Below are 27,592 nucleotides of genomic sequence, written 5' to 3' on the forward strand. Positions count from 1 at the left end.
ATTCTTGCTATGTTTATGAATTAACTACATTCATCTTATAGGGAAGTGGTTGGCTAGGTTTTAATGCTGTATATGACAGTGTTGTATATATTTCTGATATGAATGTGCATGAATGCCTAGTGATAAACCTTAATAGTCCTATCATGAAATCTTCCAAATTAAATTATTTGATGTAGGTAAAACTAAAATAATAAATATGTATGAGTCACAAATACAGGCTTTGAAATCTATCAGCTGAGATGGTTTTTAATTTTTTCTTTTTTATTGGAGAGTACATATTTTATGAAGTTGTAGTATACCTTCCAATTATTGCTTGAGGTAAGTCATCCTTGAATACCTTCTCTAAATGCTTCATTCATGATGAATCTGCCTCAGAGCTAAATAAAAAGGTGATTTTAAGAATGATATATCCTTGCTATATGATGTTGAATTTTTATTTATTAGAGTGACTAAAATGAATTTAAAGTTAAAAAATTATCTGTGATAGATTGTTTTGTCATTTTGGACTATTGTCTTCTTTCTCTGATAGAACACATTATACACTTCCCACTCATCCCATTCCTTTGCCATGTGGTTTACCATATTTCCCATTAGGTTGAGAACACTTTTTGACTCCGTGGTCAATTTTGGCCATATGACTACTGGGAGTCAATGGAATTTGAAATGAGGAGACCTTGTTTGGCTTTCGTCCAGAACCTTTGAACATTTTGAGTTGTTTGGTGCTTTTGCTCTTTTTAATATGTCATGAGAAGACTCTGTCCCAAATAGGAGCTGCTCTTTCAGCCTGATCTGAAAATGGAACGTCCTGGGGCGACTTACATTCTGGCAGGCATAAATGAGTGGCAACTGACCAACCACTAATGATTGGCATGTAAGCCTTTTGTGCTTTTATAAGCTTTTGATGTTTGTTTTCACAATAATACAGAGCAATATAGTCTGAAATTTAGTTTTCTTTGAAATGCAAATATGACCATTTCATTTCTCTGATTAGCATTTCGATAGTATTTTATTGCCTTTAGACTAAAGTCAAAAGTCAACTTTTCTACAGGATCCTGTATATTTGGGACCCTGATGGCTCACAAGTGTGTTCTCTCTCTCTTAACAGTTTCTAATATTCACCATATGTTCTACTTATATCAGAAATTTTTTCCCCATGGCCCTGCCCACCCATTGCCTCTGACAGCAGGAATAAATAACCTGCAAAGATCTTAGTGTTATATATGATTAGATATATGATTAGGGTCTTATTCATTTTTCTCTCCATGATAGTAGGGATTGTTTTGCTTTGGACACTATTTTATGCAGAGTACCTTTAACACAGTGCTGGTACATGCTAGAAACATAAATATATGTTGAATGAAGCAAAAAACAAAATCAGTTCTTTTGATGTATCAACATTATCCCAGGAGATATCACACACTATCTTCAGATTTTAAATATCCTTATAGAGTTATTATTTCTTAAAAATTTAATTTATTTCTGAATAATTGGAACACAATTTTCTATCAGAAAAATTTAAATATTTACTGGAATATTTTTAACTCAAAAGTGTAACAGGTATGTTGTGTATCTTTTTGTAGTAGTATTTCTCATGAAACAAGAATTGATTTTCTCTTTTCTTAGTACTTAAGAGTAGTTGAAGGGTTTTCTGTTACCATAGTAACACTACCTAGTTTTTACAGTGGTTTCTTCCATATTTTAAACATTATATTATTTCATTAAAGAAACTTAAGAATTTTGTGGCAAATAGTATTGTTGGTTCCTGATGGCTAAAGTATACACAATTTCATATGCTTTTCTCATATACTTAAATTTGACTTTTAAATTATACTTATTTTAATGTAACTATTCTTTTTTGTATATTCAGCTTTATGTGTTTCAATTTATAGAGTCAATCTTTATTCTTTTTTAGGTTTATTTTTCTCAGTATGTGTTTTTAAATGAAAAAAGCATTGCTTTAATCCATCAAATTTAAGTTTTAGCTATTAAGACCTGAAAAGAAACATGACATAGTGAAAGGTGAGTCTAGAATAGACCAGAAGGCATTTATGTAAGGCATACTTGGAATTCCATTGTAGTAGTCAAAGATCTGAGGGAATGTGGTGGAGGCATTGTTTGGAATATTGTTTGGAAAAAAAAAAGATGAAAGTGTAATCCATTGGCTACATGAACCAAGATGAAGGAATGAATGTTTTCCTGTTCCAATACCAAGCATATGTAGCTAGCTAGTTCTTATGTTTTTTTCGTGATATAGATATAATGTGACAACCACTACCACAACAAAAATTTGTTGGAGAGGGTGCATAAAGTAACTTGGTTATAGTTGTGGTGGACCCTTCCACAAGGTAGTATTTAGGGTATTTTTATCTATTGTAGTCAAAGTTCTGCCTTGACAAGATATTTGGGATAAACTCATGATGTGTGTTTCACAAGTTGTATAACTGATTTCTTGTATACTTGTCATTTATATTTTGATTCTGAAAAAGTTGTATTTCTTTCCTTAAGTATTGAATGAATATTTGAGTGCTTTATAGAGATAAACAGAGTCTCTGGTCCCAAAGATTTGATTGATTCATAGGTGGCCTCTTCCCTGGATTTTTATACTTGAAAGTGTTTGTTAGATGACTTAGCACTGTAGTTTTAAGTTAAACAAAACTATACTTTTCTTCTTCCCAAAAATCGTATTGTAATTTTAATCTGGTCTTTATGTTTTTATATTCTTGGGTGAATGAGACTTTCTTGGAAGTAAAGAACTATAACAATAGAGTTTGAAGAAAGGAGGGGAAGAAAAAAATGATAAGTTGGGGGAAAGCTCAGTAACTTGTTGTATTTTATTGGAATGACAGATCAATTTTAAACTTTTGGAAATAAAGAAACCAAAAGAAAAAGAGAAAAGATACAAAAAAGTTCTTAGTCTCTGCTTCCAAGGGCAATTTATCATTTGGCTATACAAATTTAGATTGCAGAAAAAAAAGAGTAGTGTTGTACCCACAGAACTCATATACCACATAGATGATATCAAGGTCATTCTCTAGTTTTTAGTGAGGCACTTGTTGGAGAATATTTCATTCCCTATAATTAGTGCTTTGTGTCCCCTAATTAACTTAATGCCCACCCATTAGCAGGTATTGTTCATGATCTAAAAAGCAAATTTCAGAAAATTGTTCATATAAATGCTGGGTGATGAAGCAGTTTTTTCTAGCCTAACTGTATTGAATTGAATACGGTTGATAGTAATGATAATAAAGTCTAAAATTTTATTTTGTGCACAATATGTAACAGGTACAATACCTTTTCAACTTAACAAATCAATGAGGTAAATATTAAGCCCAATTTTGCAGCTGTGGAGACTGGAGAACAATCAAGTTTTAGATATTTCATAAAAATTATAAATATTGTTAAATATTTTTAGGAATTTGGGTTCAGTTTTACTATGCTACTATGCCTTATTGTCTCCTTAAAAGCAAAATTAAAAATACAATTGAGGAAAATGCAAAGAGAATAATAGAAAACCTGCTTAAAGAATATTGCTTTAAGAATAATAAAATCAATTATTTTAATTATAATATAATAATAGACATTTATAGAATTTTATATGATGTGATAGTTGGAACTAAGGAGTCAAATATAATAGAATACTGGAGTTCAAGTAGATTTATTTTGAACATGAAAGGAAAACAACTCTTTAAAGATATTACTTTGGGGATTAAGAGCAATATAGATGCAATAGAAATATATGAAGAATTTTGATCACCATAGACTTGAAAATGAAAGATTATTTTACAGTATACAGATCCAATGGTTTGGAGTACATGCAGTTGGAGCTTTATAGAAGAACAAAAGTTTTCTAATTTGACAGCTTTGGTGACTTATATAGGGGACAGACCATGTTGGCTAAATGACACTAGTGAGGTAGGAATGTCTAGTTGTGGAAATTTCGGGAGCTTTGGAATGAAACATGTATTTATACACAATTTACTAGATGCACAACTTCAGAAAATTTACTAAGTCCTTTTGGACTTCAGTCTATGAATGATGCTCAAGAAATTATAGTAATACTTAATATTTAAAATGTGAAGAATACAGGACATTTTCTATCATATTAGTTTTATTCTTGCTGACTTCTTTCATAACTTGTTTGATTTAGGTTGTTTCCAGATTTTATGTCAGAATTTCTCTCTACTTTCTCCCCTCTATCCAATTTTAAATCTCAAAAGGTATGTTTTCAAGCTTTCTAGGAAACATTTCAGCAGTATATTCATGTGTGTGATTATTATGGAAAATATGGAGATATTTTTGTTAACAATCAGCCCACTTAAAGGTTTTTATTATGCACACTATTCTTCACTATTCTTGGTTCCACTCTGTTAGATGGGAAGAGGGAACAGGAAATTCTTACAGAGAGAGAGAGAGAGAGAGAGAGAGAGAGAGAGAGAGAGAGAGAGAGAGAAAGGGAGGAGGGAAGGGGAGGGGAGGAGAGGGGAGAGATTGATTGAAAAGGAGAATGAACTGGAGTCTTCTAAGACCTCATTTTACTAAGAAAGAAATTATAAAGAGCACAGAAATTCCTAAAATATCACTACAAGAAATAGATAAGAACTCATTTAGATAAACTGAGTAATTAATTACTTAACCAAAAACCAAGACTATTATCTGTGAAGTAGTATATTTCAAACAACTAGTTATCCTGAGTTGTGTGGTAGAGCACAGACCAGCTGGCCTGAGTTCTAGATCGTTTCTGAATGTAAATACCCGTGTTGAGCTCTGACATGGTTTCTCTGAGAGAAATCATTAAAGATATTGAGCTGAAAGGTTAACGACACTGCCCTGGTTTTCAACATGTGTTTTAATATTTATTGGAATCTTATATTACTATTAATATAACTTGGATATTTTCAATAAATTAGGTAAACTATGTCTAAAATTTGCTTATTAAAAAGCTGTAATTGCTTGAATGTGTGACCATCTCACTTAAAAAAAATTGTAGTCAAAATGTATTAGGCAACTATCTTAAGTGAAAATACCCTCAAATAGATAATATGTAATCAAGAAACTTTGAATTCAGGGGTAAAAAAGACTTCTGGAAATAAAAGATATTTATTGGTCACTGTAGAAAATTCAAATTAGATTGCGAAAGCAGCTAAACTTTTCTAAACACCAAATTTCTGTCAGGCATTATGGTAGTACAGTATAGGTTATCTTATTTAATTGATTAGTTGACCTCATTGCTTTGAAATCAGCCTCTTAAAAATCCCTGCAGTGGCCAGAAAGAATTATATCCCAGTGGCTAGAAGGAATGTTTTAAGAGGGAAGAAAAATGCAAAAGGATTGCTGTGTTCTGAGAGTCCCTTAGTACTTAAAAATTCTTTATCTAAATGCTTATGTTTAGCCCCAAATTTCAAGAGTACTTTTGTTTGGCTGCATAAAGATGAAACTATGCCAGGAATAGATTAGATGCCATTACCCATTTTGGAAATCCTTTATACCAGGTATATTTTCTTGATGCTCATGCGTAACTTCCATTAGCGTTAATGAGAGTTGCATTCATGCATGGAGTAGAGAATAGATCCATTATCTCTAAAGGGCAGTTTCCTTTCTAATACATTGCTCAAGTTTTATTACATGTTTCCCTTTTGTTTATATTACAGAGACTCACTTCTTTATTTATACAAAAGGGCCCATAACCGTGGGATCAAAAACCTTTGTTGGAAGGTTCTTCAAGAGAGTTTTTAGGCCAGGAAGGTAAGAAACTAATATCTTTTGAAGTTTCTGTTTTTATAAAACTGTTAACATACTGAATTAATTTGTAACCAATAAAATAATTTAGACTTAAATCAAACAATCATTGCAGTATTTACTGAGCTAATTGTTGATACTTGCAGTCATTTTCAAACCTACCAGAAGTAATTTCCCGAGTTACTTAGTTTGGAAGGCAAAAGAAACTATTAGTGAAAATAGGTATTTCTATTATGTTTGGCTAAGCTATCCAGTCCCAATTAAAATATTTTGAATTTTTTTTATATAGGTTAAGAGTCTTTAAAAATATAAGGGAAAGGAATGAGAAGTTTAGGACAATTTTATGAGTACATTTAAAAAACAGAAGAAAGTTATCATAAAGAAGAGTGTATAGATTTCTTCTGTATTTCCCTACTTCCAAGTGAATTTTCTCTTAGACATTTTCTCATCAGTGCTGTAAATTATGAAATAAATGAGATGGCTTTCAATAAGATTATTCTTTATTGATATAAATAATAAAATGCTAATCTTTTTCTGTTACATGTGATAAACAAAGCTACATTGAACCAATTAAGTACCATTTATATGTACAATCTCTCTTCTATGTTTTCTTGTTATAATATATTAATAAAAGCTTAGCTTTTTGATAGTTGTTATTGTTTAACAAAAATTAATATATAAATGATGTTTCCATGTAAGCAATTAGTATCCAAAAAAAGTTTATTTTTTCATTTTTATACTGATGACTGAAAACAAAACAAATGAACCAACCCAAGGCTCCATAAGAAAGTGACTGTACTGATTTTTTTTTGTGCTAAAACAATTGTCCAACATATTGATTTGACACTGTCCAGTCCACATTATGAACCATGGTTAGTAGTTGCTCTATAATCTGAAGTAGATTTGCAGCAAAATGTCAATAGTAATGACCAAACTTTTTGGTACAAATGATTCTCTCCCTTCTATACCACACTTCAGTCTGTAATCACACTGTACAAATTTTTCTTGTTATTTTCTTCATATAGTTTTTCTAGGTTCTGCTTCTCATCTACCACTTCAAATCTTTTTTTATTTTTTTTTGCCTCTTTTTCTTATTTATATTTGCTCACTACCAACAGAATTTTCTTTCAAAATGTTTGGGACAATCTCTGTGTTTTTTTTCCTAAGGTATCTTTTTTTAAAAAAATTATTTATTCTAATTTATTATATATGATAGCAGGATGCATTTCAATTCCTGCTACACATATAGAGGACAATTTTTCATGTGTCTGGTTGTACACAAAGTAGAGTCACAATATGCATGACTTCATACATGTACTTGGAATAATGATGTCCATCTCATTCTACTGTCTTTGCTATCCCCCTCACTCTCTCTTTTCCCCTCCCATCTTTTTACCCTATCTAAAGTTCCTCGATTCCTCTCATGATCCCCGCCCCCAATCCCCATGATACTTCAGCATCCTCATATCAGAGCAAACATTTGGCCTTTGGTTTTTTGGGATTGGCTTACTTCACTTAGCATTATATTCTCCAGCTCCACCCATTTACTTGCATATGCCATGCTTTTATTTTCTTTTAATGCTGAGTAATATTCCATTGTGTATATATACCACAGTTTCTTTACCCATTCATCTATTGTAGGGCATCTAGGTTGGTTCCACAATTTAGCTATTGTGAATTGAGCTTCTATAAACATTGATGTGGCTATGTCCCTGCAGTATGCTGTTTTTAAGTCCTTTGGGATGAGTGGGATAGCTGGGTCAAATGGTAGTTCCATTCCAAGTTTTCCAAGGAATCTCCATACTGATTTCCATATTGGTTGTACCAATTTGCAGTCCCACCAGCAATGTATGAGTGTGCCTTTCTCCCCACATCCTTGCCAAAGCTTATTGTTGTTTGTATTCCTAATCACTGCAATTCTGACTGGAGTGAGTTTTGATTTGCATTTCTCTAATTGCTAGAGATGTTGAATATTTTTTTATATATTTGTTGATTAATTATATATTATCTTCTGAGAAGTGACTGTTGGGTTCCTTGGCTCATTTATTGATTTTTTGTTTTTTGGTGTTAAGATTTTTGAGTTCTTAATATATCTGATATATATATATATCTGATGTGTGTGTGGTAAAAATTTGCCCCCAACATGTAGGCTCTCTATTCATCTCTCTGATTTTTTCTTTTGCTGAGAAAAAGCTTTTTAATTTGAATCCATCCAATTTATTGATTCTTGATTTTATTTCTTGTGCTATAGGAGTCTTATTAATGAAGTCAGGGCCTAATCTGATATGATGAATATTTGAGCCTACTTTTTCATTTTTTAGGAAAATGGTCCCTGATCCATTTTGAGTTGAGTTTTGTGATTGGTAAGAGATAGGGGCTTATTTTCATTTTGTTGCATATGGATTTCCAGTTTTTCCAGTATCATTTGTTGAAGAAGCTATTCTTTCTCTAATATTTGTTTTTGGCACCTTTGTCTAATATGAGATAACTGTATTGGTGTGGGTTTTTCTCTGTGTCCTATATTCTGTACCATTGGTCAATGAGTTTATTTTGGTGCCATTATCATGCTGTTTTTGTTACTATTGCTCTGTAGTATAGTTTAACATCTGGTATAGTGAAACCACCTGCTTCACTCTTCCTGCTAAGGATTGCTTTAGCTATTCTGGGTCTCTTATTTTTCCAGATGAATTTCACTACTGCTTTTTTCTATTTCTATGTGGAATGTCACTGAGGTTTTGATTTGAATTGCATTGAATCTGTATAGCGATTTTGGTAGTATGGTCATTTTGACAATATTAATTCTGCCTATCCAAAGCAAAGTAGATCTTTTAATCTTCTAAGGTCTTCTTTAATTTCTTTATTTAGCATTCTGTAGTTTTCATTATAGAGGTCTTTCACCTCTTTCATTAAGTTTGTTCCCAAGTATTTTATTTATTTATTTATTTATTTATTTATTTATTTATTTATTTATTTATTTATTTATTTTGAGGCTATTGAAATGGGGAAGTTTTCCTAGTTTCTCTTTCAGAGGATTTGTCACTGATGTACAGAAATGCCTTCGATGTATGGGTGTTTATTTTATATTCTTCTACTTTGCTGAATTTATTTACTAGTTCTAGAAGTTTTCTGGTGGAATTTTTTGGATATTCCAGGTATAGAATCATATTGTCAGCAAACAGAGATAACTTGAATTCTTCTTTTCCCATTAGTATTCCTTTAATTTCTTCCATCTCATTGCTGTAGCTAGAATCCCAAGAGCCAAGTTAAGTAGAAGTGGTGAAAGAGGGCATCCATGTCTTGTTTTAGTTTTAAGAGGGAATGCCTTCAATTTTTCTCTATTTAGAATGATGTTGGCCTGGGGTTTAGCAAAGATAGCTTTCACGATATTGAGATATGTTTCTGTTATCCCTAGTTTTTCTAGTGTTTTGAACATGAAAGGGTGTTGTATTTTGTCAAATGTTTTTTCTGCATCTATTGAGATAATCATATGATTCTTATCTTTGAGTCTACTGATGTGATGAATTACATTTATTGATTTCCTTATGCTGAATCAACCTTCCATCCCTGGAATGAATCCCACTTGATTGTGGTGCACTATATTTTGATATGTTTTTGTATTCATTTGAGAGAATTTCAATGAGAATTTTTGAATCTATGCTCATTAGAGATATTGGTTTGAAATTTTCTTTCTTTGATGTGTCTTTGGTTTTGAAATCAGGGTGATATTGGCCTCATAGAATGAGTTTGGAAGTGTTTCCTCTTTTTCTATTTCATGAAATAATTTGAGGAGTATTGGTATTAGTTCTTCTTTGAAGGTCTTCTGGAACTCAGCTATGTATCTATCTGGTTCTGGGCTTTTCTTTGTTGGTAGGCTTGTGATGGCATCTTCTATTTCATTGCTTGAAATTGATCTGTTTAACTTGTGTATGCCATCCTGATTCAGTTTGGGCAAATCATATGACTCTAGAAATTTGTTGATACCTTCAATGTTTTCTATTTTATTTGAGTACAAATTTTCACAATAATTTCTAATTATCTTCTGTATTTCTGTAGTGTCTCTTGTGATAGTGCCTTTTTCATCATGGATGTTAATAATTTGAGTTTTCTCTCTCCTCTTCATTAACATGGCTAAGGTTTTATCAACTTTATGTATTTTTTTAAAAAAATTGTTTCTTTTATTTCAATTCCATTGATTTCAGCTCTTATTTTAATTATTTCCTGTATTCTACTGCTTTTGGTGCTGATTTGTTTTTCTTTTTCTAGGGCTTTGAGATGTGATGTCATTTATTTGTTGACTTTTTCTTCTTTTAAGGAATGAACTCCATGCAATGAACTTTCCTCTTAGTATTGCCTTCATAGTGTCCCAGATATTTCAATATGTTGTATCAGTGTTATCATTTACCTCTAGGAATTTTTAAATCTGGGTACATCTATCACAAAATTTCCATAATTTTCTCATTGATTCCTATGTGATTCTGTTCATCTCCAGTCTCCATTTCTTTCTCTTCATCATCACAAACAGTTTTTAAAAGGTACCAGCTGGAGCTCAGACTTGACTTGGATACTTTAATGACCAGTATAAAGCAACACATTTTCCAGGAATCTTTGCAATAAGGGTGATCATGCAACTAATTATAACCAATGGGATATAAGTGGAACTCTTAGATAAGACTTCTTCTTTAGCTGTTGGAAGAGACCTGACACAGCTGAAAGGGATCCCATCACAACTCTGACTTTCCTTCTTCTTCCCCGCCCCCAGGTGCTGGGGATTGAACCCAGAGCCTTGTGCAGGCAAGGCAAGCACTCTATCAACTGAGCTATATTTGCAGCCCCTGACTGTCTTTATTCTAGCTGGAGAGTAAGTGTAATTTATGGATTAGGTTTCATGTAGACAACAGGCGACACTGTGAATGAAATGTGTATGAAGAGAGTGGAGAATTATGTGAACTTGAATATGCCAATGAAATTTTTGATTATCTCTCACCAAACCTGTTTTACATGGGATAGAAAGAAGCTGATAAAATCTTAAAGTTGCTTATATTATGGTTGTCTCTGTTATGTGAAGAAATACATGTATCCTGACTGATATACATCCATAACCTGTCTTCTTCTGATAAGTATATGGCAAATATATTTTTTCTAGTTTTTAGGCCAATGCTTAAGGACATTTGGATTCTTCTTTTCACAGTATTTTGATAATATATCAATGAACCTTGAGGCTCCATACCATATATCCATAATTTGACTAATTCTCATCATGTTTACTCTACTGTAAACTTTTTTGTTTGTTTGTTTTGGGTACTAGGGATTGAACTCAGGGGAACTTGAACACTGAGACACATCCCTAACTCTGTTTTGTATTTTATTTAGAGACAGGGTCTCACTGAGTTGCTTAGAGCCTCGCTTTTGCTGAGACTGGCTTTGAAATCACGATGCTCCTGCCTCTGCCTTCCAAGCCACTGGGATTATAGATGTGTGCCACCACACTTGGCTACTCTAATGTAATCTTTTTTTAAAAAAAATTTTAGTTGTCAATGTATTTTTATTTTATTTATAAGTGGTGCTGAGAATCGAATCCAGTGCCTCACACATAGTAGGCAAGTGCTCTACCACTGAGCTACAATCCCAGCCCTCTACTGTCATCTTGATTGAAGCAACAAATAGGTTGACTTACTTATCCTTTCAAAGAACAAGATTTGGTTGTATTGCCTTTCTCAATATTTCCTTTTCTGTTTATTCATTTTTGCTCTTATGTTTATTATTTCCTTCCCTTTTGGCACTTTGGGTTTATTTATCTTTGATTTATTCAATTTCTGAAAGTAGAAACTTAGTTCACAGGTGTATATCTTCTTTTCTAAAATGAGTATTTTATCCCATAATTTTACTCTCACCACTGACTTAGCTGCTTTATTCAAATTTTGATATATTGTATTTTCATTTTCATTTAGTTCTAAATACACTTTAGTGTCCCTTGAGGCACTCTGTTTATTTAGAATGTGCTCTTTAGCAGCTAAATGTATGTAGAGTTCCTGATGTATTTTTGTCATTGATGTCTACTTTATTTTCATCCTGGTGGTTCCAGTTTCAGGTAAGTGGAGTAAGCACATGCCACTCTGTGTCTCACACTGAATGAGTTCTCACACTTGGACAAAATGCATGAGCAGCCATATGATGACACTGAGAAATAAATAACGATGAATGGCCACAACAGCAGAAAGAAAGAGAGAAAGGAAAGAAAGAGATGACCAGATTCTGTGCTACCTCCAGACTGGTACTGGTTTATCATTTTTTTCCCATTGTTTTTTAGCTTGGGTTCAAGCAATCTGAAGTGGATGTTAACAAAAACATTGAGAGTCCAGAAGAAGCCCTGATGGGTGAGCAGAAAAGAGACCTTCTGGTAGCACCAGAGAGGATAGCACCAGCCATTGGTGCTTACAACATAGAGAGGGGAAACTGCTACTTTGACCAGTGGTTCAAAGAAGGTGAGGAAGACTCTTATTGCTTTTGATTTCTCTCTATCCTGTCTTGACTGTGCTGTAGATACAGGAAGCATATGACAGAATAAAGAATATAGAACCTCAGATTACTGGCTGGAAGACTCCAAAAAAACAGGAAGTATCAGAGACATCTTAGAAAGGAGCTTGAAAAAGCAATCCACTTTCATTTGTCATGAACTTGTGAGATCAACTGTGAAATGTACATACTTGGGTGTGATCCTAGAAACATATCATGACTTTTATAACTGAAATGAGAGAGAGACCTTGGCTCAAATTCCCGACTAACAAGTGACACATGAAATAGATGAATCCAAACAGCATTGCAAAGCTTTGAAAATTGAAGTGTCATTGAAACCGCAGTCAATGAAGTGCTAGTCAGACCTTGATGATTGTACCCAGTGGAGTTGATTATCTTTTGAAACAAAACCATCAACATTATCTATAGTGTTTAACCATGATGAGAATCTCCTGTTATAATATCAAATTGTGCAGGATAAAATTGCAAATTAGTGATGGTGGAATGAGATGGACATCATTACCCTAGGTACATGTATGAAGACACAGATGGTGTGACTCTACTTTGTGTACAACCAGAGAAATGAAAAATTGTGCTCCACTTGTGTAATATGGACTGAAATGCATTCTTCTGTCATGTATAACAGATTAGAACATATAAATAAATTAATTAATTTAAAAAATTGGAAATTACTTAGCTGCTGAAGAATCAGGAAAATCATGACACACTTAGGAAAACCATCCACAGATTCCAAGCCCAAGATGTTTGTGAATTTTTACCATTGGTATTAATCTTGACCACATGTTTGTAGAATTGAATAATTCTTCCTTCTTACTCATAACTTGAAAACATGGACTTATTTGGAAATAGGGTCTTTGTAAATGTAATCATGCTAAGATGAAATTATATTGTATGAGAATGAGCCTAAATCCTATATAACTGTGGGCTCTAAATCCAGTATGACTATTGTTATTTTAAGAAGAGGAAAATTTGCAAACAGATATTGACACAGAAGGGTGAATGCTATGGGAAGACAGAGATAGGAATTGGAGTGATCCTTTTATAAGCCAAGGGATGGCAGGTATTGCTGGCAACCATAAGACATGGATGACATAGCATGTGGAGATACCATTCCAATAGGTCTCTAGGGTATCACATGTGGCTTTAATTTTCTATTTCCATAATGACTCCTTTTATTTACTTATGTGCTATATATTTATGTTTTTTCAGAGAAGTTTCTGTTCACATCATTAGGCTATTATTAATAAGGCTGTTATTCCTTTTTTCATTTTTTAGACTTAAGGGTATATGTTCTGGATACAAATCCTTTATCAGGAATGATTTGGCATTTTTTAAAAAACATGTCCAAAGGAAAGGTTATACAGATTTTCATTTATGCTTACTTCTAGGCTTTGTAGCTGTATATTTTACATTTAGATCACTGATTTATTTGGAATTAATTTTTTTAAAAGATGTGAGGTATGTGTCAAGATTCAAAATTTTCCATATGGTTAGTGAATTTTTCTAGAACCATGAACTGAAAAGACTATCCTTTCTCTATGATATTTTTGTTGCATATTTATAAAAGAATCAGTCAACTATTTTGAATAGGTATATTTCTGGCTTCTCCTGTTCTAACAATCTATGTGTGTGCATATCCTTATATTAATACACTCTGCTCTTTTACTCAACAGCAAACTGTTGAAATCAGGTAGTGTGGGTCCTCCAACATTTTTCATTTGCATAATTGCTTTGGCTGTTTTAATTCCTATGGACTTTTGTATAATTTTAAAAACAAATTGTTGATATCTACAAAAATGCTTGCTGGAATTTGGTTTAGAATAGTTCTGAATCTCTCAATTAAATTTTGGGAATTGAAATTTTAATGATTGAGTTTCCCATTTCAAGAAAATGTTGCATTGTTCATCTTTTTCTACATAGATTTTTTAGAATATTTTTGATGCTATTGTATATGAGAGACACATATGATATGTGACTATAATACACACTCTTTCTGCTTTGCATAGTAAGTTATACTTTACTTAACTGTTAATTTAAAAAGCTGAATTTAACTGTCTTTATTAATTTTATTACTGATATTTTAAGTTCTTTGTTTTAACTTCTTTTTTTTTTCTTTCTAATAAATTTCCTTAAACATTTCTTTTGGAATGAATCTCTTAGCCTCCAATCTTCCAAGATTTTGTGTTTCTGGGAAAGCCTTATTCTTTTTTATCATTGAAGCTATTTTTATTTTGTATTAAATTTGGGGTTGAAAAAACATTTAAGTACCTTTAATATGACATTGCTTTGTGGTTTTCTTTTCTTAGTGCATGGTTTCTGAAGAGAATTATGTTTGTTATTTGTGTTCTACTATACCTAATGCATTTCTAAATCTTTACTAGGTAATGTTTTCAAAACTTTTGTTTTGTTTTGTTTCAGTAGTTTGAATTTTTTATATGCTCATTTTTTTTGTTCTGTTTTGTTATTTAACCAGCTTGGTGGTCCTTACATTCTGGGTCTATAATATGGTATCTGCTATTAATTTTGGAAATTTTTTCTATTACTTCTTTAAATATTTTTTCTGCCCATTCTTTCCCTCCTCTTTCCATATTATGAATTATTCATATAGTACACTACTTTGTATTGCCTCACTGCCCTAGGATGCTCTCTGTCTTTGTCCCCATTCTCATTTCTTTTTTTTTTTCCTGCTTTATTTTCTCTGTCTGTTAGTATAATATCTCTGAACTTAACCTGGCAGTTTTCATTTATTTTTATTTCCTTTTAATACTAAGATATAATTCACATGCCATAAAATTAATCTTTTCAATTATACTTTAAAATATTTTAAAATTATGTTATGCAAAGGTTTTTTTAGTAAGTATACAATATTGTGCAGCCAGAAAAACTATTTAATTTTCATCAGTTCTAAATGAAACTCCATTCCCATTAGCAATAATTCCCCATTCCCCTCTCTCTCCATTTCAGGTAACCACTAATCTGTTTTCTGTGAATTTTCTTATGCTGGACAATTAATATAAATAAAATAATAGTTGGAATTTTATTTCTGGATGTTTTGCCTTAGCGTAATATTTTCTGGGTTCACGTTGTTACAGCATGAATCAGTACTTCATTTTTTATGTCTGAATAATATTCCATTATGTAAATGTACATCATTTTGTTTACTCATTCATTAGTTGATAGACATTTATTTTGGTCCTACTTTTTTTACTTTTATGAATCATGCTGCTATTAACTTTCATATAATTTTTTTTTGTGTGTGTGTGTGTGTGGACTTACCTATTCAATCTCTTGAGTATATATCTCTGTGTGGAAATACTGGGTCATTTGCTAATTTAACATTTAATTTTTAAAAAACTGGCCTATTGTTTTAGAAAGTGACTGCAGAAGTGCATTTGAATTACATTTTTTAAAAAAATCTTCACTGACACTTCTTTTGTCTGTTGTTTTTGTTATAGTCATACTAGTAGGTGTAAAGTGATATCTCATTTGAGTTAATTTTTGTATGTGGTCTGAAGTCCTTATATAATTCCATCATTTTGCATGTAATTATCTAGTTACCCCATCCTAATTTGTTTTAAAAAATATTCTTTCACCCTTTAATTGTTTTGTAGGAAGTTAATTGACTGTCAATGAGTTGGTTTAATTCTGAACTGTTAATTTTATTTTGTTGATCTACATGTATTGACTGTAGCTTTACATTAGTTTTTGAAATCAGGAAATGAGAACACTCCAACTTTGTTCTTTTTCAAGTGTGTGTGTGTGTGTGTGTGTGTGTGTGTGTGAGAGAGAGAGAGAGAGAGAGAGAGAGAGAGAGAGAGAGACTATTCTTGGTCCCTGGCATTTCCTTAGGGTTCTTAGGGCCAGCTTGACAATTTCTACAAAAAAACAAAAACAACAAAAAACCCATAAAAACAACAAACAAACAAACAATGACAACAGCAACAAAAAACAATTGAGATTTGGGTAGAGATTGTGTTGATTTTATAGATCAATTTGCGATCTATTTGTTTTTAAACAATTCTCTCCAAGCCCAATTCATTACAAACTCTTACTAAAATTTATTACAACCTCATTTCATAGGGATAAAAGGAGATAAGTTGAGGGGTAATAAAAATGAAATAAAGTGGTAGCTTATGAAACATGGTGGAAAGGATAGTTTGGGTTGTTCAAAGCAGTGGTTTCCAAATTCTGTATATCTTTATTCTCACTGTGAGAAATGATTAGCTTTGCAGTGAGGCTGTATATGGTAAATCTAAAGGGACTTTTTATTCAGAAATTACATTTTTCTTACTTTTGTTGTTACAATATCATTTAAAAGTAATATATCAAAGTAGTATATTTTAATTTCATAATGTTTACCAGCTCCATATTGGTTCAGTAAGTGTTCATTTTCCTTTTAAATGATATTAAAAGACTAAAATTCTAGCAGCCTGCAGCAGGGCCCGGAGAGCCAGGCCAACTGATTCGCGTGGCCTGCCCTGCGGCTACAGAAGGCGTGGCGCCTCAGTGAAGCCATTAATTGGCAAGCAGGGAGGTTAGGGAAGGCCATTAGGTGGAATCCCACCAACCAAGCCCACACGGACCCTTGGGCCGAGCACGGGTTCTCAGAAGGGGAAGGAAGCGGTACAGTCCCATCCCCCACAGCGGACACCCCGCCGAGGCAGTCAGCGGCCAGCATCCGGGAAAGCTGAAGGATACACCGCCACTCTCCTTCAGAGTGCGACATCAAAACAGGTCGGTGTCATTCAGCTCACCCCCCAGACAGCGGGAATTCGCATAAAATCTCTCCTAGGCTTGCCGGGAGAGGGAGTATCAAGCTGAGCCTCCATACAGGCCAGGGAGAAACCAGAGACACCTGACCTCCAACCCCTCCTCCCAGTAGCAGCCAAAAGGAAACCTGGCTAGCCAGCGCTGGGGGAGGGGCAAGCAGAAAAAATCAAAGTGATAGAGTGCCAGGGATCCCAGCAGCCTGCAGCAGGGCCCGGAGAGCCAGGCCAACTGATTCGCGTGGCCTGCCCTGCGGCTACAGAAGGCGTGGCGCCTCAGTGAAGCCATTAATTGGCAAGCAGGGAGGTTAGGGAAGGCCATTAGGTGGAATCCCACCAACCAAGCCCACACGGACCCTTGGGCCGAGCACGGGTTCTCAGAAGGGGAAGGAAGCGGTACAGTCCCATCCCTCACAGCGGACACCCCGCCGAGGCAGTCAGCGGCCAGCATCCGGGAAAGCTGAAGGATACACCGCCACTCTCCTTCAGAGTGCGACATCAAAACAGGTCGGTGTCATTCAGCTCACCCCCCAGACAGCGGGAATTCGCATAAAATCTCTCCTAGGCTTGCTGGGAGAGGGAGTATCAAGCTGAGCCTCCATACAGGCCAGGGAGAAACCAGAGACACCTGACCTCCAACCCCTCCTCCCAGTAGCAGCCAAAAGGAAACCTGGCTAGCCAGCGCTGGGGGAGGGGCAAGCAGAAAAAATCAAAGTGATAGAGTGCCAGGGATCCCAGCAGCCTGCAGCAGGGCCCGGAGAGCCAGGCCAACTGATTCGCGTGGCCTGCCCTGCGGCTACAGAAGGCGTGGCGCCTCAGTGAAGCCATTAATTGGCAAGCAGGGAGGTTAGGGAAGGCCATTAGGTGGAATCCCACCAGCCAAGCCCACACGGACCCTTGGGCCGAGCACGGGTTCTCAGAAGGGGAAGGAAGCGGTACAGTCCCATCCCCCACAGCGGACACCCCGCCGAGGCAGTCAGCGGCCAGCATCCGGGAAAGCTGAAGGATACACCGCCACTCTCCTTCAGAGTGCGACATCAAAACAGGACGGTGTCATTCAGCTCACCCCCCAGACAGCGGGAATTCGCATAAAATCTCTCCTAGGCTTGCCGGGAGAGGGAGTATCAAGCTGAGCCTCCATACAGGCCAGGGGGAAACCAGAGACACCTGACCTCCAACCCCTCCTCCCAGTAGCAGCCAAAAGGAAACCTGGCTAGCCAGCGCTGGGGGAGGGGCAAGCAGAAAAAATCAAAGTGATAGAGTGCCAGGGATCCCAGCAGCCTGCAGCAGGGCCCGGAGAGCCAGGCCAACTGATTCGCGTGGCCTGCCCTGCGGCTACAGAAGGCGTGGCGCCTCAGTGAAGCCATTAATTGGCAAGCAGGGAGGTTAGGGAAGGCCATTAGGTGGAATCCCACCAGCCAAGCCCACACGGACCCTTGGGCCGAGCACGGGTTCTCAGAAGGGGAAGGAAGCGGTACAGTCCCATCCCCCACAGCGGACACCCCGCCGAGGCAGTCAGCGGCCAGCATCCGGGAAAGCTGAAGGATACACCGCCACTCTCCTTCAGAGTGCGACATCAAAACAGGACGGTGTCATTCAGCTCACCCCCCAGACAGCGGGAATTCGCATAAAATCTCTCCTAGGCTTGCCGGGAGAGGGAGTATCAAGCTGAGCCTCCATACAGGCCAGGGGGAAACCAGAGACACCTGACCTCCAACCCCTCCTCCCAGTAGCAGCCAAAAGGAAACCTGGCTAGCCAGCGCTGGGGGAGGGGCAAGCAGAAAAAATCAAAGTGATAGAGTGCCAGGGATCCCAGCAGCCTGCAGCAGGGCCCGGAGAGCCAGGTCAACTGATTCGCGTGGCCTGCCCTGCGGCTACAGAAGGCGTGGCGCCTCAGTGAAGCCATTAATTGGCAAGCAGGGAGGTTAGGGAAGGCCATTAGGTGGAATCCCACCAGCCAAGCCCACACGGACCCTTGGGCCGAGCACGGGTTCTCAGAAGGGGAAGGAAGCGGTACAGTCCCATCCCCCACAGCGGACACCCCGCCGAGGCAGTCAGCGGCCAGCATCCGGGAAAGCTGAAGGATACACCGCCACTCTCCTTCAGAGTGCGACATCAAAACAGGTCGGTGTCATTCAGCTCACCCCCCAGACAGCGGGAATTCGCATAAAATCTCTCCTAGGCTTGCCGGGAGAGGGAGTATCAAGCTGAGCCTCCATACAGGCCAGGGAGAAACCAGAGACACCTGACCTCCAACCCCTCCTCCCAGTAGCAGCCAAAAGGAAACCTGGCTAGCCAGCGCTGGGGGAGGGGCAAGCAGAAAAAATCAAAGTGATAGAGTGCCAGGGATCCCAGCAGCCTGCAGCAGGGCCCGGAGAGCCAGGCCAACTGATTCGCGTGGCCTGCCCTGCGGCTACAGAAGGCGTGGCGCCTCAGTGAAGCCATTAATTGGCAAGCAGGGAGGTTAGGGAAGGCCATTAGGTGGAATCCCACCAGCCAAGCCCACACGGACCCTTGGGCCGAGCACGGGTTCTCAGAAGGGGAAGGAAGCGGTACAGTCCCATCCCCCACAGCGGACACTCCACCGAGGCAGTCAGCGGCCAGCATCCGGGAAAGCTGAAGGATACACCGCCACTCTCCTTCAGAGTGCAACATCAAAACAGCGGACACTCCATCCAGGCAGTCAGTGGACACCATCCGGGAAAGCTGAAGAATACACCACCACTCTCCAACAGCTTGCAACATCAAAACAGCCAGCAGCAGGACCCCGGAGATCCAGGCCAACTGATTCGCGCGGCCTGCCCCGCAGCTACAGAAGGCGTGGCGCCTCAGAGAAGCCATTAATTAGCAAGCAGGGAGGTTAGGGACTGCCATTAGGTGGAATCCCGCCAGCCAAGCCCACCGCCCACGCCCGGAACAGGCCCAGCGATCTGCCAGCATTGTAGTCACGACACCCCAATTGGAATAGGGACAGAGCAGAGCCGCCTTGCACTCCCGGAACAGGCCCAGAGAGCCGCCAGCGTGGTAGACACGTCACCCCAATTGGAGTAGGGGCACAGCCGCCGCCCGCACCTGCACGGGAGACTTTTCAAGTATACAAGAGCAACATAAATAAATAGGGGGTAAATTTCAAAACACAACAGTTGCACCAAGCAGAAAGAAACGCGAGCAGTATGAAAAGACAAGGAAAGAAAGGTCCACAAGCAATGCAGGTCAACTCAACTTTAGAAGAGGTAATAGCTGCAACAGATGGAATATCAGATAAAGAGTTCAGGATATATATGCTTCAGATGATCTGGATTCTCAAGGAAGACATGAGACAGCAAAATCAGACAATGAAAGATCACATTGACAAACAAATCCAGGAAGTAAAAGATCAATTTCACAGGGAGATAGAGGTAATAAAAAACAAACAAATTGAAATTCTAGAAATGCAGGAAACAATAAACCAACTTAAAAACTCAATTGAGAATACTACCAGCAGAGTAGATCACTTAGAAGAGAGAACATCAGACAATGAAGACAAAGTATTTCAACTGGAAAAGAACATAGACAGCTCAGCAAGTCTGCTAAGAAACCATGAGCAGAACATCCAAGAATTATGGGACAATATCAAAAGACCAAATTTAAGAGTCATTGGGATACAGGAAGGCACAGAGCTCCATTCCAAAGGAATAAACAGTCTATTCAGTGAAATAATACGAGAAAACTTCCCAGAATTGAAGATTGAGACAGAATCCCAAATCCTAGAAGCCTACAGGACGCCGAATGTGCAAAATCATAAGAGATCCACACCTAGACACATTATAATGAAGATGTCCAACATACAGAATAAGGAGAGAATTTTAAAAGCTGCAAGAGAAAGAAAGCAGATTACATTTAGGGGTAAACCAATCAGGATAACAGCTGATCTCTCAACACAGACTCTGAAAGCTAGAAGATCCTGGAATAACATATTTCAAACACTGAAAGACAATGGGCTCCAACCAAGAATCGTGTATCCGGCGAAATTAAGCTTCAGGTTAGAAGATGAAATTAAAACCTTCCACAATAAACAAAAGTTAAAAGAATTCGCAGCTAGAAAACCATCTCTTCAAAAAATCCTTGGCAAAACATTACAGGAAGAGGAAATGGAAAACAACATTGAAAACCAACAATGGGAGGTAGGACAGTAAAGGGGGGAAAGTAGTCAAAGAGGATAACAAATCAGGTTTAGTAACATCAATAAACAAATATGGATAGAAGAACAAACCATATCTCAATAATAACCCTAAATGTTAATGGCTTAAACTCACCAATTAAGAGACATAGGCTAGTAGAATGGATCAAAAAACAAGACCCAACAATATGCTGTCTACAGGAGACGCATTTGATAGGAAAAGATATACATAGACTGAAGGTGAAAGGTTGGGAAAAATCATATCACTCATATGGACCGCGGAAACAAGCAGGAGTGTCCATATTCATATCTAATAAAATAGATTTCAAGCCAAAGCTAATCAAAAGGGATATAGAAGGACACTTCATACTGCTCAAGGGAACCATACACCAACAAGACATAACAATCATAAATATATATGCCCCAAATAATGGTGCAGCTGTATTCATCAAGCAAACTCTTCTCAAGTTCAAGAGTCTAATAGACCAACATACAATAATCATGGGAGACTTCAACACACCTCTCTCACCACTGGACAGATCTTCCAAACAAAAGTTAAATAAGGAAACTATAGAACTCAATAACACAATTAACAACCTAGACTTAATTGACATATACAGACTATACCACCCAACATCAAGTAGCTACACTTTTTTCTCAGCAGCACATGGAACCTTCTCAAAAATAGACCATATACTATGTCACAGGGCAACTCTTAGACAATACAAAGGGGTAGAGATAATACCATGCATCTTATCTGATCATAATGGAATGAAACTGAAAATCAATGATAAAAGAAGAAAGGAAAAAGCAAGCATCACCTGGAGAATGAACAATAGGTTGCTGAGTGATCAATGGGTTTTAGAAGACATCAAGGAGGAAATTAAAAAATTCCTAGAGTTAAATGAAAACACAGACACAACATATCGGAATCTATGGGACACATTGAAAGCAGTTCTAAGAGGAAAATTCATTGCTTGGAGTTCATTCCTCAAAAAAAGAAAAAACCAACAAATAAATGATCTCATACTTCATCTCAAAATCCTAGAAAAAGAAGAGCAAAACAACAGCAAAAGAAGTAGAAGGCAAGAAATAATTAAAATCAGAGCTGAAATTAATGAAATTGAAACAAAAGAAACAATTGAAAAAATTGACAAAACTAAAAGCTGGTTCTTTGAAAAAATAAATAAAATTGACAGACCCTTAGCCATGCTAACGAAGAGAAGAAGAGAGAGAACCCAAATTACTAGCATACGGGATGAAAAAGACAATATCACAACAGACACTTCAGAAATACAGAAGATAATCAGAAATTACTTTGAATCCTTATACTCCAATAAAATAGAAGATAGTGAAGGCATAGATAAATTCCTTGAGTCCTATGATCTGCCCAGATTGAGCCAGGAGGATATAGACAACCTAAACAGACCAATAACAATAGAGGAAATAGAAGAAACCATCAAAAGACTACCAACTAAGAAAAGCCCAGGACCAGATGGGTATACAGCAGAGTTTTACAAAACCTTTAAAGAGGAACTAACACCAATACTTTTCAAGCTATTTCAGGAAATAGAAAAAGAGGGAGAACTTCCAAATTCATTCTACGAGGCCAACATCACCCTGATTCCGAAACCAGACAAAGACACATCAAAGAAGGAAAACTACAGACCAATATCTCTAATGAACCTTGACGCAAAAATCCTCAATAAAATTCTGGCGAATCGGATTCAAATACATATCAAAAAAATTATACATCATGATCAAGTAGGATTCATCCCTGGGATGCAAGGCTGTTTTAATATACGGAAATCAATAAATGTTATTCACCACATCAATAGACTTAAAAATAAGAACCATATGATCATCTCAATAGATGCAGAAAAAGCATTTGACAAAGTACAGCATCCCTTTATGTTCAAAACGCTAGAAAAATTAGGGATAACAGGATCATACCTCAACATTGTAAAAGCAATCTATGATAAGCCACAGGCCAGCATCATTCTGAATGGAGAAAAATTGAAGGCATTCCCTCTAAGATCTGGTACAAGACAGGGATGCCCTCTCTCACCACTTCTGTTCAACATAGTCCTCGAAACACTGGCCAGAGCAATTAGACAGTCAAAAGAAATTAAAGGCATAAAAATAGGAAAAGAAGAACTTAAATTATCACTATTTGCAGATGATATGATTCTATACCTAGCAGACCCAAAAGGGTCTACAAAGAAGCTATTAGAGCTAATAAATGAATTCAGCAAAGTGGCAGGATATAAGATCAACACTCATAAATCAAAGGCGTTCCTGTATATGAGCGACAAATCCTCTGAAACGGAAATGAGGACAACTACTCCATTCACAATATCCCCCCAAAAAATAAAATACTTGGGAATCAACCTAACAAAAGAGGTGAAAGATTTATACAATGAAAATTACAGAACCCTAAAGAAAGACATAGAAGAAGACCTTAGAAGATGGAAAAACATACCCTGCTCATGGATAGGCAGAACTAACATCATCAAAATGGCGATATTACCAAAAGTTCTCTATAAGTTCAATGCAATGCCAATCAAAATCCCAACAGCATATCTTGTAGAAATAGATAAAAGAATCATGAAATTCATATGGAATAATAAAAGACCCAGAATAGCAAAAACAATACTAAGCAGGAAGTGTGAATCAGGCGGTATAGCGATACCAGACTTCAAACTATACTACAGAGCAATAGTAACAAAAACAGCATGGTACTGGTACCAAAACAGGCGGGTGGACCAATGGTACAGAATAGAGGACACAGCAACCAATCCACAAAACTACAACTATCTTATTTTTGATAAAGGGGCTAAAAGCATGCAATGGAGGAAGGATAGCATCTTCAACAAATGGTGCTGGGACAACTGGAAATCCATTTGCACCAAAATGAATCTGAATCCCTATCTCTCGCCGTGCACAAAAGTTAACTCAAAATGGATCAAGGAGCTTGATATTAAATCTGAGACACGGCATCTGATAGAAGAAAAAGTTGGTTATGATCTACACGCTGTGGGATCGGGCTCCAAATTCCTCAATAGGACACCCATAGCGCTAGAGTTAACAAATAGAATCAACAAATGGGACTTACTCAAACTAAAAAGTTTTTTCTCAGCAAAAGAAACAATAAGAGAGATAAATAGGGAGCCTACATCCTGGGAACAAATCTTTACTCCACACACTTCAGATAGAGCCCTAATAACCAGAATATACAAAGAACTCAAAAAATTAGACAATAAGATAACAAATAACCCAATCAATAAATGGGCCAAGGACCTGAACAGACACTTCTCAGAGGAGGACATACAATCAATCAACAAGTACATGAAAAAATGCTCACCATCGCTAGCAGTCAGAGAAATGCAAATCAAAACTACCCTAAGATACCATCTCACTCCAGTAAGACTGGCAGCCTTTAGGAAGTCAAACAACAATAAGTGCTGGAGAGGATGCGGGGAAAAGGGCACTCTTGTTCATTGCTGGTGGGACTGCAAATTGGTGCAGCCAATTTGGAAAGCAGTATGGAGATTTCTCGGAAAGCTGGGAATGGAACCACCATTTGACCCAGCTATTCCCCTTCTCGGTCTATTCCCTAAAGCCCTAACAAGAGCATGCTACAGGGACACTGCTACATCGATGTTCATAGCAGCTCAATTCACGATAGCAAGACTGTGGAACCAGCCTAGATGCCCTTCAATAGATGAATGGATAAAAAAAATGTGGCATTTATACACTATGGAGTATTACTCTGCATTAAAAAATGACAAAATTATAGAATTTGGAGGGAAATGGATGGCATTAGAGCAGATTATGCTAAGTGAAGCTAGTCAATCTTTAAAAAACAAATACCAAATGACTCCTTTGATATAAGGGGTGTAAACAAGGACAGGGTAGGGACGAAGAGCTTGAGAAGAATATTTACAGTAAACAGGGATGAGAGGTGGGAGGGAAAGGGAGTGAGAAGGGAAATTGCATGGAAATGGAAGGCGATCCTCAGGGTTATACAAAATGTCATATAAGAGGTAAGGAGGGGTAAGTCAAGAGAATACAAATGGAAGACATGATTTACAGTAGAAGGGGTAGAGAGAGAAAAGGGGAGGGGAGGGGAGGGGAGGGGAGGGGGGATAGTAGACAATAGGACAGACAGCAGAATACATCAGACACTAGAAAGGCAATATGTCAATCAATGGAAGGGTAACTGATGTGATACAGCAATTTGTATACGGGGTAAAAGCGGGAGTTCATAATCCACTTGAATCAAACCGTGTAATATGATGTATTAAGAACTATGTAATGTTATGAACGACCAATAAAAAAAAAAAAAAAAAAAAAAAAAGACTAAAATTCTAGAATCTGTTCTGTAAAGCACTTCTGTTTGAGTCAAGATTCTTAGTTGTAAGAAATAAAAAATAACTTTGAATAATTGAAAAAGAGAATGAATTCATTAAAAGGATACTGGATAGTCTATTAACTCTCTTGGTAGGGGGTAGAAAACTATGATGGGAAGCTTCTTTTGTCACTCCACTAGTCACATACAGTAATTACAGTCTGCACCTCAGGAAGTTTCCAGAAAAACTCTCATAGTCACATTCTAAGAATATGAACTGCCACCATATTTTAGTGTTAAAAGCCAGTGCATATAATGGGAACTTTTAAAGCTCCAGTTTAATTTAAAGCTCTCTGTGATCATTTAATTAAAATAGACAAATGTGCATTGACCACCCACTATGAGCACTTGGCTGATCTCCGATCATGAGCGCTGCCATGTTTGACTTGGCTTGCAAACAACTTAGCCATGTTAAGTGTATTTCCTTGCCTACCAGTGAAATGAGGAAGGAGAACTCTCCAAGTCTGTTGGGTTTTGATACTAAACAGCACATCCCTGAGAGCCCTGCTGCACCTGATATATACAGAGAAAGCAGGAAAAAGAATAATTACAATCAGGCTTCTGCTAGCTGTGCTTAAGATCAACAAGTCAGCAGAGTGCCAATCAGTGCATTTTTGCAGAAGCTTGAGTTGGGAGCTTCCCTTTTCTCACAGCAAGATGACTGGTTTGTGGGAAACAAACAACTCTTGCATGCCTTTCCAATCTGTAGTGGCCCCACTTCAAAAAAAAAACTAAAAAGCCAACATGCACACACATACACCAAATTGGGAGTGCAAAAGTGGTTCCCTGTGGTGTTATATATAAGAGATGTCTTCAAGTCATTGCTGTAAGGAGTTCTTTATGGCAAGCAGGCAATTTGACCGGAGCAGCAAAGCAATCAACCTTTATGAATAATATACTGTGTAATAGTAAGTTCAAGCTTACTATTCCTGAGAATACCTCATAAATAATAGATTAAGTTTATCTCCTAATTTCAAAAACTAATGCAAACCAACAGTCAATATATATAGATCAATAAAATAAAATTGACAGTTCAGAATCAAACCAACTCATTGATAGTCAATTAACTTTCTACAAAAAATTAAAGGATGAAAGTATTTTTAAAAAAAAAAAACAAATTAGGATGGGGCAACTAGACAGCTACATGCAAAATAATGGAATTGTATAAGGACTTCAGGCCACATACAAAAATGAACTCAAATGAGATACCACTTCACACCTACTAGGATGACTATAGTAAAAATGACAGACAAAACAAGTGTTGGTGAAGATTTAAAAAAATACAAAAGTATTTAGAAAGTAAAATTGATTTCTGACTTTTTTAGATGTAATAAGTATAAGATACTTTGAAATTGTACCAATTTAGGGCTGAGGCTGTGGCTCAGCAGTAGTGCACTTGCCTGGCATGTGTGAGACACTGGGTTCGATTCTCAGCACCACTTATAAATAAATAAAGGTCTATCAACAACTAAAAAAAAAGTTAAAAAATACTTTAATACTTTTATTTTAAAAAGCTGTAGCAATTTACAATATGCAACAAAAGTAAATTTATTAGTCTATTGCTGCAATGGCATACTAGAGGCTGGATACTTTACAAAGGACGAGATTTATTTAGCTCACAGTTCTGGAGATTCAAGGACTTGGCACCAGCATCATTCAACTCTGGTAACGGTCTCAGAGAGGGTTGTATCACAATGGCAGAACCTATAAAAGGAAGAGATCACATCGGGAGACAGAGAGTCAAAGTAAGGGAAAGGGTCAGGCTTGCTTTCCTTAAAATAGACCACTCCTGAAAGCTGACTCAAAGTCCCACAAGAACTATGTTAATCCTTCCAAGGGTACACTCCCAGTGACCTAGCACCTTCTACTAGGCTCCATCTTTTAAAACTCCTATCACTTCTTAATAGTTTCACCCAGGGACCAAGCTTCCAATATATTAACCCTTGAGGGAAACAGTCCAAGGGCCAAATCAGAGCAGTAACAAAG

At 36.9% G+C, this 27,592-nt stretch overlaps 1 pseudogene; it reads left to right on the forward strand.

Annotated features, from left to right (window-relative positions):
• Positions 1-11,785: 11,785 nt before the first annotated feature.
• Positions 11,786-27,592, forward strand: part of LOC144257195 (elongation factor 1-beta pseudogene) — a 38,781-nt pseudogene continuing 22,974 nt past the window's right edge.

Source organism: Urocitellus parryii, chromosome 10 (genome assembly GCF_045843805.1).
Source record: "Urocitellus parryii isolate mUroPar1 chromosome 10, mUroPar1.hap1, whole genome shotgun sequence".
NCBI classification, from domain to species: Eukaryota; Metazoa; Chordata; class Mammalia; order Rodentia; family Sciuridae; genus Urocitellus; species Urocitellus parryii.